This window comes from Tachypleus tridentatus, unplaced genomic scaffold (genome assembly GCF_004210375.1).
Source record: "Tachypleus tridentatus isolate NWPU-2018 unplaced genomic scaffold, ASM421037v1 Hic_cluster_2, whole genome shotgun sequence".
Classification (NCBI taxonomy): domain Eukaryota; kingdom Metazoa; phylum Arthropoda; class Merostomata; order Xiphosura; family Limulidae; genus Tachypleus; species Tachypleus tridentatus.
The window spans coordinates 26,265,819-26,281,062 of NW_027467782.1; the positions used below are offsets into that span (position 1 = coordinate 26,265,819).

General features: G+C 37.0%; 1 protein-coding gene across 3 annotated transcripts in view; it reads right to left on the minus strand.

Moving 5' to 3' along the window:
- The window catches only part of LOC143243053 (histone-lysine N-methyltransferase SETMAR-like), a 35,702-nt gene that overhangs the window by 7,195 nt on the left and 13,263 nt on the right, over positions 1 to 15,244 (minus strand). The window contains exon 2 of one of the 3 annotated variants that reach the window (XR_013023810.1): positions 392 to 1,340. The exons of the other annotated variants lie outside the window; for them this stretch is intronic. The gene's annotated coding sequence lies outside the window, so the exon portion shown is untranslated. Of the gene's footprint in view, positions 1 to 391; positions 1,341 to 15,244 lie in introns of those variants that run through there. 3 annotated transcript variants of the gene reach the window in all.

The following is a 15,244-nucleotide window of genomic DNA, read 5'->3' on the forward strand; positions in this document are numbered from 1 at the left end:
TCACACTTCCATGTCCTAACTTACAACTGTTTGTTCTTTCCCTTTTTTAGATTATCTGTTTTTGAGATCTGTATCTGCTTAGAGTGAACCCTTCTCCTCTGTTTAGCTCTTTAGTTCCCAGTTTTTGCAATTTCTTTTTCTGCACCCTTCTATGGTATTTTTCCTTTCTATACTTTGTCTGAGGTACTTCATTGTGCTTCAGAATGATTTTTAGAGATTTATTCCCTCTTTTGACCATGATGACCTGTACCCTGTTTGATTCATGATGATGAGAAAACCCACTTGTAGAGAAAATATATATGTTAAAATGGCTGGTATGGGTTGAGAAAATTCTATGTAGAGGAGCGAACAACATAGAGTTTTCTCAACCCATACCAGCCATTTTACATATATATTGTACCCTACTTACTTAGTTCTACTGTTGAGACCTGTTCGGTCAGGATACACTCCTTACCATTGCATGACTACCTACTTCTTATCCTTTTTTTTGACCTGATGTCTTTAGTGGTGTTCTTAATTATCTGGAGTCCATGGGCCAAAGCAGCTTGGCATCAGCCTTATTTACTTTCTCTGATTTCTCATCTTTCACAGCCTTGCTGTTCCTTGACAGGCTCAGTCTATTCTAATATATTTGTTTCACCTCTAAAACTTTCCCCTTCTTCCTGTCCTCCCACTACTCAGTGTCAGATTTGTTGCATTTCTTGTCAGCAACTATCCTGTTTGGTCATGCCCAATAGACACACATCTGTTTGTCACTCTTCTGCACTTACATGTTAATTCTACAAGTTCTCATCCACCTTCTTTCTTTCCACTTCATTTTTTCTCTTCTCATTTTATTTTCTACTCCTTCAGACCCACAATCTATCTTTGTTTTCAAGGATGTGATAAAAGATCTTGTGGCCAAAGATACTGTCAAGGAAGTATAAAACTTTTTTTGGGTTTTACTTTTGTCTCATTTGTGCTCCTTAAGAAGACCATGGGCTGGTGTCCAGTAACACCTATTGTCCTTCAACTGATCTTTGGCTGTTCCATAATTTTAGATAGAAGATTTCTTTTCTCTCCATTGGCCATTTTCACCTGAACTGTGGATGACCACATCCTGATTGCTCCATCCTCTAGACATTTGATACAGTTTGTTCATCACAATTGTGTTTTTCAATTTTATGCTCTTCCCTTCAGCACAATTCTTGCTCCTCATATGATAAATTGAATGAGGAAGACCCTCACATGCAACCTTTACAGCATGGAACTGAGATTCCATTTCTACATTGAAGAGTAGCTCCTCTTAATCCATTTCCAGCTGGGGTAACACAGTGAAAAGATCTGTATTCAACCTTCACCTATCACATAAAGAATATACACTAAAATACTTCATTTTAGTTTTCTACCTCAACTTTTGTTATTAACAACACCAGTATCACATACCATATTCTACAAAAATAGAAAGCCTAACCACAATGTTTTGCATAGAATATTCTTAGCCAACTACAACTTTGATCTCCAGTATTATGAGCTATTAGGGGATTATTACCATTACTACTGAAGAGAGTATGATTGCTTGCATTTTTATAGGTGTTGAACTTTAAATTTATTACATAACAACCAACTACAGTGCAGTTCATTTTCATATAATTATTTCCAAAACTTTAGACTGTAAAAATATTATAATTACTACCAAACAAAGGTAAAGAAAGATCACTGTTTGTATTCTGAAGACTCACATAAAGACTAGCTAATTTTTAGCTTGCTATTAAAATTACAGCAATTGCACTCCACAATTTGCAAGCAAAGGAGAAAAGGCTAAGCTCAGCTGAGATGGCAGTTGAAGAAGACACCAAGGTATTCTAAATAGTAGCCTCCTGTAAGTGAAGAAAGGTGTTAAAAGAAAGGTGTCTTATGTGTGATAGAGAATAGCATATTGCTGTATTACATTAGGATCTCACTTGTGTGTGATAGAGAATAGCATATTGCTGTATTCCATTAGGATCTCACTTGTGTGTGATAGAGAATAGCATATTGCTGTATTCCATTAGGATCTCACTTGTGTGTGATAGAGAATAGCATATTGCTGTATTCCATTATGATCTCACTTGTGTGTGATAGAGAATAGCATATTGCTGTATTCCATTAGGATCTCACTTGTGTGTGATAGAGAACAGCATATTGCTGTATTCCATAAAGATCTCACTTGTGTGTGATAGAGAATAACATATTGCTGTATTCCATTAGGATCTCACTTGTGTGTGATAGAGAATAGCATATTGCTGTATTCCATTGGGATCTCACTTGTGTGTGATAGAGAATAGTATTTTGCTGTATTCCATTGGGATCTCACAATTGTGTGTGATAGAGAATAGCATATTGCTGTATTCCATTAGGATCTCACTTGTATGTGATAGAGAATAGCATATTGCTGTATTCCATTAGGATCTCACTTGTGTGTGAGAGAGAATAGCATATTGCTGTATTCCATTAGGATCTCACTTGTGTGTGATAGAGAACAGCATATTGCTGTATTCCATTAGGATCTCACTTGTGTGTGATAGAGAATAGCATATTGCTGTATTTCATTAGGATCTCACTTGTGTGTGATAGAGAATAGCATATTGCTGTATTCCATTATGATCTCATTATGATCTGTGACTATAATTAAACCCAGCAGTTACATTACGAGTGATACAAACAGTTTCAGAAACTCAAACGAAAGCATTATTTACAAAAGTGCTAACGTTGCATAAAAGTTCAGTGACAACGCTGTCTTAATAAAATAAGAAACCTGGTTGTATTTTACTTTTGTAACATCATTGTCTCAATAAAATATGAAAGCTGCTTGTATTATAGTTTAGTAACATCATTGTCTAAATAAAATACTAAAGTTGGTTGTATTATAGTTTAGTAACATCGTTGTCTAAATAAAATACTAAAGTTGGTTGTATTATAGTTTAGTAACATCGTTGTCTAAATAAAATACTAAAGTTGGTTGTATTATAGTTTAGTAATATCGTTGTCTCAATAAAATATGAAAGCTGCTTGTATTATAGTTTAGTAACATCGTTGTCTAAATAAAATACTAAAGTTGGTTGTATTATAGTTTAGTAACATCGTTGTCTAAATAAAATACTAAAGTTGGTTGTATTATAGTTTAGTAACATCGTTGTCTAAATAAAATACTAAAGTTGGTTGTATTATAGTTTAGTAATATTGTTGTCTGAATAAAATACTAAAGTTGGTTGTATTATAGTTTAGTAACATCGTTGTCTAAATAAAATACTAAAGTTGGTTGTATTATAGTTTAGTAACATCGTTGTCTTTAAAATTACGAAAGCTGGTTGTATTATAGTTTACTAACATTGTTGTCTTAATAAAATACCACAGTTGATTGCATTATAGTTTAGTAACATCGTTGTGGTGTTGACTTTATTAAATGTTTGTGTGTGTTTTCTTATAGCAAAGCCGCATCGGGCTATCTGCTGAGCCCACCGAGGGAAATCAAACCCCTGATTTTAGCGTTGTAAATCCGTAGACATACCGCTGTACTAGTGGGTGATATTAATTACTTGAGTAATCCTGGATGTTCAACCTTAACTTGGGACACAGTGATGGTATGTAAAATCCGTATATATTTTAACACTACACGTAGAAAGCACTGGTCAGAGATACGGAACTACATCCATGGGTAACCCTTTATGAGATAAGCGTGTTCGATTTACAAAAGACTAATTACTGCCACTAGAGAAGGATCATACGAAGAAAATTAACTTGAGAAAAGTTACTTCAATGTCTTTGATTTACGATGTATACTGAATGATCAACAGTTGTATAATTTAAAGTTATTCAAACAAATGATACCAAATATCTATAAACCTGGTAATGGGAGAGATGGTTATCTATAAAACTGGTAATTGGAGAGTTGGTTATCTATAAACCTGGCAATGGAAGAGTTGGCTATCCATGAACCTAGCAATGAAAGAGTTGGTTGTCTATAAACCTGGTAGTTGGAGAGTTGGTTATCTATAAACCTGGTAGTTGGAGAGTTGGTTATCTATAAACCTGGTAATGTGAGAGTTGGTTATCTATAAACCTGGCAATGAAAGAGTTGGCTGTCTATAAACCTGGAAATGGGAAAGTTGGTTATCTATAAACCTGGTAATATGAGAGTTGGTTATCTATAAACCTGGTAATGGGAGAGTAGGTTATCTATAAACCTGGTAATGGGAGAGTTGGTTATCTATAAAACCTGGTAATGGGAAAGTTGGTTATCTATAAAACCTGGTAATGGGAAAGTTGGTTATCTATAAAACCTGGTAATGGGAGAGTTGGTTATCTATAAACCTGGTAATGGGAGAGTTGGTTATTTATAAACCTGGTAATTGGAGAGTTGGTTATCTATAAACCTGGCAATGGAAGAGTTGGCTATCCATGAACCTAGCAATGGAAGAGTTGGCTATCCATGAACCTAGCAATGAAAGAGTTGGCTGTCTATAACACCTGGTAATGGGAGAGTTAGTTGTCTATAACACCTGGTAATGGGAGAGTTAGTTGTCTATAACACCTGGTAATGGGAGAGTTAGTTGTCTATAACACCTGGTAATGGGAGAGTTGGTTATCTATAACACCTGGTAATGGGAGAGTTGGTTATCTATAACACCTGGTAATGGGAGAGTTGGTTATCTATAACACCTGGTAATGGGAAAGTTGGTTATCTATAAACCTGGTAATGGAAGAGTTGGTTATCTATAAACCTGGCAATGGAAGAGTTGGTTATCTATAAACCCGGCAATGGAAGAGTTGGTTATCTATAAACCCGGCAATGGAAGAGTTGGTTATCTATAAACCCGGCAATGGAAGAGTTGGTTATCTATAAACCCGGGAATTGGAGAGTTGGTTATCTATAAACCTGGTAATGGGAGAGTAGGTTATCTATAAACCTGGTAATGGGAGAGTTGGTTATCCATAAACCTGGTAATGGGAGAGTTGGTTATCTATAAACCTGGCAATGGAAGAGTTGGTTATCTATAAACCTGGTAGTTGGAGAGTTGGTTATCTATAAACCTGGCAATGAAAGAGTTGGCTGTCTATAAACCTGGTAATGGGAAAGTTGGTTATCTATAAACCTGGTAATATGAGAGTTGGTTATCTATAAACCTGGTAGTTGGAGAGTTGGTTATCTATAAACCTGGTAATGGGAGAGTTGGTTATCTATATACCTGGTAATATGAGAGTTGGTTATCTATAAACCTGGCAATGGAAGAGTTGGTTATCTATAAACCTGGTAATGGGAAAGTTGGTTATCTATAAACCCAGGAATTGGAGAGTTGGTTATCTATAAACCTGGTAATGGGAGAGTTGGTTATCTATAAACCTGGTAATGGGAAAGTTGGTTATCTATAAACCTGGTAATATGAGAGTTGGTTATCTATAAACCTGGTAATATGAGAGTTGGTTATCTATAAACCTGGTAATGTGAGAGTTGGTTATCTATAAACCTGGCAATGGAAGAGTTGGTTATCTATAAACCTGGTAATGGGAGAGTTGGTTATCTATAAACCTGGTAATGGGAGAGTTGGTTATCCATGAACCTAGCAATGAAAGAGTTGGTTGTCTATAAACCTGGTAATGGGAGAGTTGGTTATCTACAAAAAGTGGTAATGGGAGAGTTGGTTGTCTATAACACCTGGTAATGGGAGAGTTGGTTATCTATAAACCTGGCAATGGAAGAGTTGGTTATCTATAAACCCGGCAATGGAAGAGTTGGTTATCTATAAACCTGGTAATGGGAGAGTTGGTTATCTATAAACCTGGTAATGGGAGAGTTGGTTATCTATAAAACCTGGTAATGGGAAAGTTGGTTATCTATAAAACCTGGTAATGGGAAAGTTGGTTATCTATAAAACCTGGTAATGGGAAAGTTGGTTATCTATAAAACCTGGTAATGGGAAAGTTGGTTATATTTAAACCTGGTAATGGGAGAGTTGGTTATCTATAAACCTGGTAATATGAGAGTTGGTTATCTATAAACCTGGTAATTGGAGAGTTGGTTATCTATAAACCTGGCAATGGAAGAGTTGGTTATCCATGAACCTAGCAATGAAAGAGTTGGTTGTCTATAAACCTGGTAATGGGAGAGTTAGTTATCTACAAAAAGTGGTATTGGGAGAGTTAGTTGTCTATAACACCTGGTAATGGGAGAGTTAGTTGTCTATAACACCTGGTAATGGGAGAGTTGGTTATCTATAAACCTGGCAATGGAAGAGTTGGTTATCTATAAACCCGGCAATGGAAGAGTTGGTTATCTATAAACCCGGCAATGGAAGAGTTGGTTATCTATAAACCTGGTAATTGGAGAGTTGGTTATCTATAAACCTGGTAATGGGAGAGTTGGTTATCTATAAACCTGGTAATGGGAAAGTTGGTTATCTATAAACCTGGTAATATGAGAGTTGGTTATCTATAAACCTGGTAATGTGAGAGTTGGTTATCTATAAACCTGGTAATGGAAGAGTTGGTTATCTATAAACCTGGTAATGGGAGAGTTGGTTATCTATAAACCTGGTAATGGGAGAGTTGGTTATCTATAAACCTGGTAATGGGAGAGTTGGTTATCTATAAACCTGGTAATGGGAGAGTTGGTTATCTATAAACCTGGTAATGGGAGAGTTGGTTATCTATAAACCTGGTAATGGGAGAGTTGGTTATCTATAAACCTGGTAATGGGAGAGTTGGTTATCTATAAACCTGGTAATGGGAGAGTAGGTTATCTATAAACCTGGTAATGGGAGAGTTGGTTATCTATAAACCTGGTAATGTGAGAGTTGGTTATCTATAAACCTGGCAATGGAAGAGTTGGTTATCTATAAACCTGGTAATGGGAGAGTTGGTTATCTATAAACCTGGTAATGGGAGAGTTGGTTATCTATAAACCTGGTAATTGGAGAGTTGGTTATCTATAAACCTGGTAATTGGAGAGTTGGTTATCTATAAACCTGGCAATGGAAGAGTTGGCTATCCATGAACCTAGCAATGAAAGAGTTGGCTGTCTATAAACCTGGTAATGGGAAAGTTGGTTATCTATAAACCTGGTAATATGAGAGTTGGTTATCTATAAACCTGGTAATTGGAGAGTTGGTTATCTATAAACCTGGCAATGGAAGAGTTGGTTATCTATAAACCTGGTAATGGGAGAGTTGGTTATCTATAAACCTGGTAATGGGAGAGTTGGTTATCTATAAACCTGGCAATGAAAGAGTTGGTTATCTATAAACCTGGTAATGGGAGAGTTGGTTATCTATGAACCTAGCAATGAAAGAGTTGGCTGTCTATAAACCTGGTAATGGGAGAGTTGGTTATCTACAAAAAAGTGGTAATGGGAGAGTTGGTTATCTATAAACCTGGTAATGGGAGAGTTGGTTATCTATAAACCTGGCAATGGAAGAGTTGGTTATCTATAAACCTGGCAATGGAAGAGTTGGTTATCTATAAACCTGGTAATGGGAGAGTTGGTTATCTATAAACCTGGTAATGGGAGAGTTGGTTATCTATAAACCTGGTAATGGGAAAGTTGGTTATCTATAAAACCTGGTAATGGGAAAGTTGGTTATCTATAAAACCTGGTAATGGGAAAGTTGGTTATCTATAAAACCTGGTAATGGGAAAGTTGGTTATATTTAAACCTGGTAATGGGAGAGTTGGTTATCTATAAACCTGGTAATATGAGAGTTGGTTATCTATAAACCTGGTAATTGGAGAGTTGGTTATCTATAAACCTGGCAATGGAAGAGTTGGCTATCCATGAACCTAGCAATGAAAGAGTTGGCTGTCTATAAACCTGGTAATGGGAGAGTTAGTTATCTACAAAAAGTGGTATTGGGAGAGTTAGTTGTCTATAACACCTGGTAATGGGAGAGTTAGTTGTCTATAACACCTGGTAATGGGAGAGTTGATTATCTATAAACCCGGCAATGGAAGAGTTGGTTATCTATAAACCCGGCAATGGAAGAGTTGGTTATCTATAAACCCGGCAATGGAAGAGTTGGTTATCTATAAACCTGGTAATGGAAGAGTTGGTTATCTATAAACCTGGTAATGGGAGAGTTGGTTATCTATAAACCTGGTAATGGGAGAGTTGGTTATCTATAAACCTGGTAATGGGAGAGTTGGTTATCTATAAACCTGGTAATGGGAGAGTTGGTTATCTATAAACCTGGCAATGGAAGAGTTGGTTATCTATAAACCTGGTAATGGGAGAGTTGGTTATCTATAAACCTGGTAATGGGAGAGTTGGTTATCTATAAACCTGGTAATGGGAGAGTTGGTTATCTATAAACCTGGTAATGGGAGAGTTGGTTATCTATAAACCTGGTAATGGGAGAGTTGGTTATCTATAAACCTGGTAATGGGAAAGTTGGTTATCTATAAACCTGGTAATGTGAGAGTTGGTTATCTATAAACCTGGTAGTTGGAGAGTTGGTTATCTATAAACCTGGTAATGTGAGAGTTGGTTATCTATAAACCTGGCAATGGAAGAGTTGGTTATCTATAAACCTGGTAATGGGAGAGTTGGTTATCTATAAACCTGGTAATGGGAGAGTAGGTTATCTATAAACCTGGTAATTGGAGAGTTGGTTATCTATAAACCTGGTAATTGGAGAGTTGGTTATCTATAAACCTGGCAATGGAAGAGTTGGTTATCTATAAACCTGGTAATGGGAGAGTTGGTTATCTATAAACCTGGTAATGGGAGAGTTGGTTATCTATAAACCTGGTAATGGGAGAGTTGGTTATCTATAAACCTGGTAATGGGAGAGTTGGTTATCTATAAACCTGGTAATGGGAGAGTTGGTTATCTATAAACCTGGTAATGGGAGAGTTGGTTATCTATAAACCTGGTAATGGGAGAGTTGGTTATCTATAAAACCTGGTAATGGGAGAGTTGGTTATCTATAAAACCTGGTAATGGGAAAGTTGGTTATCTATAAAACCTGGTAATGGGAAAGTTGGTTATCTATAAAACCTGGTAATGGGAAAGTTGGTTATATTTAAACCTGGTAATGGGAGAGTTGGTTATCTATAAACCTGGTAATATGAGAGTTGGTTATCTATAAACCTGGTAATTGGAGAGTTGGTTATCTATAAACCTGGCAATGGAAGAGTTGGCTATCCATGAACCTAGCAATGAAAGAGTTGGCTGTCTATAAACCTGGTAATGGGAGAGTTAGTTATCTACAAAAAGTGGTATTGGGAGAGTTAGTTGTCTATAAACCCGGCAATGGAAGAGTTGGTTATCTATAAACCCGGGAATTGGAGAGTTGGTTATCTATAAACCTGGTAATGGGAAAGTTGGTTATCTATAAACCTGGTAATGGAGAGTTGGTTATCTATAAACCTGGTAATTGGAGAGTTGGTTATCTATAAACCTGGTAATGTGAGAGTTGGTTATCTATAAACCTGGCAATGGAAGAGTTGGTTATCTATAAACCTGGTAATGGGAGAGTTGGTTATCTATAAACCTGGTAATGGGAAAGTTGGTTATCTATAAACCTGGTAATATGAGAGTTGGTTATCTATAAACCTGGTAGTTGGAGAGTTGGTTATCTATAAACCTGGCAATGGAAGAGTTGGTTATCTATAAACCTGGTAATGGGAGAGTTGGTTATCTATAAACCTGGTAATTGGAGAGTTGGTTATCTATAAACCTGGTAATTGGAGAGTTGGTTATCTATAAACCTGGCAATGGAAGAGTTGGCTATCCATGAACCTAGCAATGAAAGAGTTGGCTGTCTATAAACCTGGTAATGGGAAAGTTGGTTATCTATAAACCTGGTAATATGAGAGTTGGTTATCTATAAACCTGGTAGTTGGAGAGTTGGTTATCTATAAACCTGGTAATGTGAGAGTTGGTTATCTATAAACCTGGCAATGGAAGAGTTGGTTATCTATAAACCTGGTAATGGGAGAGTTGGTTATCTATAAACCTGGTAATGGGAGAGTTGGTTATCTATAAAACCTGGTAATGGGAAAGTTGGTTATATTTAAACCTGGTAATGGGAGAGTTGGTTATCTATAAACCTGGTAATATGAGAGTTGGTTATCTATAAACCTGGTAATTGGAGACTTGGTTATCTATAAACCTGGCAATGGAAGAGTTGGCTATCCATGAACCTAGCAATGGAAGAGTTGGCTATCCATGAACCTAGCAATGAAAGAGTTGGCTGCCTATAAACCTGGTAATGGGAGAGTTAGTTATCTACAAAAAGTGGTAATGGGAGAGTTAGTTGTCTATAACACCTGGTAATGGGAGAGTTGGTTATCTATAAACCTGGCAATGGAAGAGTTGGTTATCTATAAACCCGGCAATGGAAGAGTTGGTTATCTATAAACCCGGCAATGGAAGAGTTGGTTATCTATAAACCTGGTAATGGGAGAGTTGGTTATCTATAAACCTGGTAATGGGAAAGTTGGTTATCTATAAAACCTGGTAATGGGAAAGTTGGTTATATTTAAACCTGGTAATGGGAGAGTTGGTTATCTATAAACCTGGTAATATGAGAGTTGGTTATCTATAAACCTGGCAATGGAAGAGTTGGCTTATCCATGAACCTAGCAATGGAAGAGTTGGCTATCCATGAACCTAGCAATGAAAGAGTTGGCTGTCTATAAACCTGGTAATGGGAGAGTTGGTTATCTATATACCTGGTAATATGAGAGTTGGTTATCTATAAACCTGGTAATGGGAGAGTTGGTTATCTATAAACCTGGTAATGGGAGAGTTGGTTATCTATAAACCTGGTAATGGGAGAGTTGGTTATCTATAAAACCTGGTAATGGGAAAGTTGGTTATCTATAAAACCTGGTAATGGGAAAGTTGGTTATCTATAAAACCTGGTAATGGGAAAGTTGGTTATCTATAAAACCTGGTAATGGGAAAGTTGGTTATATTTAAACCTGGTAATGGGAGAGTTGGTTATCTATATACCTGGTAATATGAGAGTTGGTTATCTATAAACCTGGTAATTGGAGAGTTGGTTATCTATAAACCTGGCAATGGAAGAGTTGGCTATCCATGAACCTAGCAATGAAAGAGTTGGCTGTCTATAAACCTGGTAATGGGAGAGTTAGTTATCTACAAAAAGTGGTATTGGGGGAGTTAGTTGTCTATAACACCTGGTAATGGGAGAGTTGGTTATCTATAAACCCGGCAATGGAAGAGTTGGTTATCTATAAACCCGGCAATGGAAGAGTTGGTTATCTATAAACCCGGGAATTGGAGAGTTGGTTATCTATAAACCTGGTAATGGGAGAGTTGGTTATCTATAAACCTGGTAATGGGAAAGTTGGTTATCTATAAACCTGGTAATATGAGAGTTGGTTATCTATAAACCTGGTAATATGAGAGTTGGTTATCTATAAACCTGGTAATGGGAGAGTTGGTTATCTATAAACCTGGTAATGGAAGAGTTGGTTATCTATAAACCTGGTAATGGGAGAGTTGGTTATCTATAAACCTGGTAATGGGAGAGTTGGTTATCTATAAACCTGGTAATGGGAGAGTTGGTTATCTATAAACCTGGTAATGGGAGAGTTGGTTATCTATAAACCTGGTAATGTGAGAGTTGGTTATCTATAAACCTGGTAATGGAAGAGTTGGTTATCTATAAACCTGGTAATGGGAGAGTTGGTTATCTATAAACCTGGTAATGGGAGAGTTGGTTATCTATAAACCTGGTAATGGGAGAGTTGGTTATCTATAAACCTGGCAATGGAAGAGTTGGTTATCTATAAACCTGGCAATGAAAGAGTTGGTTATCTATAAACCTGGTAATGGGAGAGTTGGTTATCTATAAACCTGGTAATTGGAGAGTTGGTTATCTATAAACCTGGTAATGGGAGAGTTGGTTATCTATAAACCTGGTAATGGAAGAGTTGGTTATCTATAAACCTGGTAATGGGAGAGTTGGTTATCTATAAACCTGGTAATGGGAGAGTTGGCTATCCATGAACCTAGCAATGAAAGAGTTGGCTGTCTATAAACCTGGTAATGGGAGAGTTGGTTATCTATAAACCTGGTAATGGAAGAGTTGGTTATCTATAAACCTGGTAATGGAAGAGTTGGTTATCTATAAACCTGGTAATGGGAGAGTTGGTTATCTATAAACCTGGTAATGGGAGAGTTGGTTATCTATAAACCTGGTAATGGGAGAGTTGGTTATCTATAAAACCTGGTAATGGGAAAGTTGGTTATCTATAAAACCTGGTAATGGGAAAGTTGGTTATCTATAAAACCTGGTAATGGGAAAGTTGGTTATCTATAAAACCTGGTAATGGGAAAGTTGGTTATATTTAAACCTGGTAATGGGAGAGTTGGTTATCTATAAACCTGGTAATATGAGAGTTGGTTATCTATAAACCTGGTAATTGGAGAGTTGGTTATCTATAAACCTGGCAATGGAAGAGTTGGCTATCCATGAACCTAGCAATGAAAGAGTTGGCTATCTATAAACCTGGTAATGGGAGAGTTAGTTATCTACAAAAAGTGGTATTGGGAGAGTTAGTTGTCTATAACACCTGGTAATGGGAGAGTTAGTTGTCTATAACACCTGGTAATGGGAGAGTTGGTTATCTATAAACCTGGTAATGGAAGAGTTGGTTATCTATAAACCTGGCAATGGAAGAGTTGGTTATCTATAAACCCGGCAATGGAAGAGTTGGTTATCTATAAACCCGGGAATTGGAGAGTTGGTTATCTATAAACCTGGTAATGGGAGAGTTGGTTATCTATAAACCTGGTAATGGGAAAGTTGGTTATCTATAAACCTGGTAATATGAGAGTTGGTTATCTATAAACCTGGTAATATGAGAGTTGGTTATCTATAAACCTGGTAATGTGAGAGTTGGTTATCTATAAACCTGGCAATGGAAGAGTTGGTTATCTATAAACCTGGTAATGGGAGAGTTGGTTATCTATAAACCTGGTAATGGGAGAGTAGGTTATCTATAAACCTGGTAATGGGAGAGTTGGTTATCTATAAACCTGGTAATGGGAGAGTTGGTTATCTATAAACCTGGTAATGGGAGAGTTGGTTATCTATAAACCTGGTAATGGGAAAGTTGGTTATCTATAAACCTGGTAATGGGAGAGTTGGTTATCTATAAACCTGGTAGTTGGAGAGTTGGTTATCTATAAACCTGGTAATGTGAGAGTTGGTTATCTATAAACCTGGCAATGGAAGAGTTGGTTATCTATAAACCTGGTAATGGGAGAGTTGGTTATCTATAAACCTGGTAATGGGAGAGTTGGTTATCTATAAACCTGGTAATGGGAGAGTTGGTTATCTATAAACCTGGTAATGGGAGAGTTGGTTATCTATAAACCTGGTAATGTGAGAGTTGGTTATCTATAAACCTGGCAATGGAAGAGTTGGTTATCTATAAACCTGGTAATGGGAGAGTTGGTTATCTATAAACCTGGTAATGGGAGAGTTGGTTATCTATAAACCTGGTAATTGGAGAGTTGGTTATCTATAAACCTGGTAATTGGAGAGTTGGTTATCTATAAACCTGGTAATGGAAGAGTTGGTTATCTATAAACCTGGCAATGGAAGAGTTGGTTATCTATAAACCTGGTAATGGGAAAGTTGGTTATCTATAAACCTGGTAATGGGAGAGTTGGTTATCTATAAACCTGGTAATTGGAGAGTTGGTTATCTATAAACCTGGTAATGTGAGAGTTGGTTATCTATAAACCTGGTAATGGGAGAGTTGGTTATCTATAAACCTGGTAATGGGAGAGTTGGTTATCTATAAACCTGGTAATGGGAGAGTTGGCTATCCATGAACCTAGCAATGAAAGAGTTGGCTGTCTATAAACCTGGTAATGGGAGAGTTGGTTATCTACAAAAAAGTGGTAATGGGAGAGTTGGTTATCTATAACACCTGGTAATGGGAGAGTTGGTTATCTATAAACCTGGCAATGGAAGAGTTGGTTATCTATAAACCCGGCAATGGAAGAGTTGGTTATCTATAAACCTGGTAATGGGAGAGTTGGTTATCTATAAACCTGGTAATGGGAGAGTTGGTTATCTATAAACCTGGTAATGGGAAAGTTGGTTATCTATAAAACCTGGTAATGGGAAAGTTGGTTATCTATAAACCTGGTAATGGGAAAGTTGGTTATCTATAAACCTGGTAATGGGAAAGTTGGTTATCTATAAACCTGGTAATGGGAGAGTTGGTTATCTATAAACCTGGTAATATGAGAGTTGGTTATCTATAAACCTGGTAATGGAAGAGTTGGTTATCCATGAACCTAGCAATGAAAGAGTTGGCTGTCTATAAACCTGGTAATGGGAGAGTTGGTTATCTACAAAAGTGGTATTGGGAGAGTTGGTTATCTATAAACCTGGTAATGGGAGAGTTGGTTGTCTATAAACCTGGTAATGGGAGAGTTGGTTATCTATAAACCCGGCAATGGAAGAGTTGGTTATCTATAAACCTGGCAATGGAAGAGTTGGTTATCTATAAACCTGGCAATGGAAGAGTTGGTTATCTATAAACCTGGTAATGGAAGAGTTGGTTATCTATAAACCTGGTAATGGAAGAGTTGGTTATCTATAAACCTGGTAATGGAAGAGTTGGTTATCTATAAACCTGGTAATGGAAGAGTTGGTTATCTATAAACCTGGTAATGGGAGAGTTGGTTATCTATAAACCTGGTAATGGGAGAGTTGGTTATCTATAAACCTGGTAATATGAGAGTTGGTTATCTATAAACCTGGTAATGTGAGAGTTGGTTATCTATAAACCTGGTAATGGGAGAGTTGGTTATCTATAAACCTGGTAATGGGAGAGTTGGTTATCTATAAACCTGGTAATGGGAGAGTTGGTTATCTATAAACCTGGTAATGGGAGAGTTGGTTATCTATAAACCTGGTAATGGGAGAGTTGGTTATCTATAAACCTGGTAATGGGAGAGTTGGTTATCTATAAACCTGGTAATGGGAAAGTTGGTTATCTATAAACCTGGTAATGTGAGAGTTGGTTATCTATAAACCTGGTAGTTGGAGAGTTGGTTATCTATAAACCTGGTAATGTGAGAGTTGGTTATCTATAAACCTGGCAATGGAAGAGTTGGTTATCTATAAACCTGGTAATGGGAGAGTTGGTTATCTATAAACCTGGTAATGGGAGAGTTGGTTATCTATAAACCTGGTAATTGGAGAGTTGGTTATCTATAAACCTGGTAATTGGA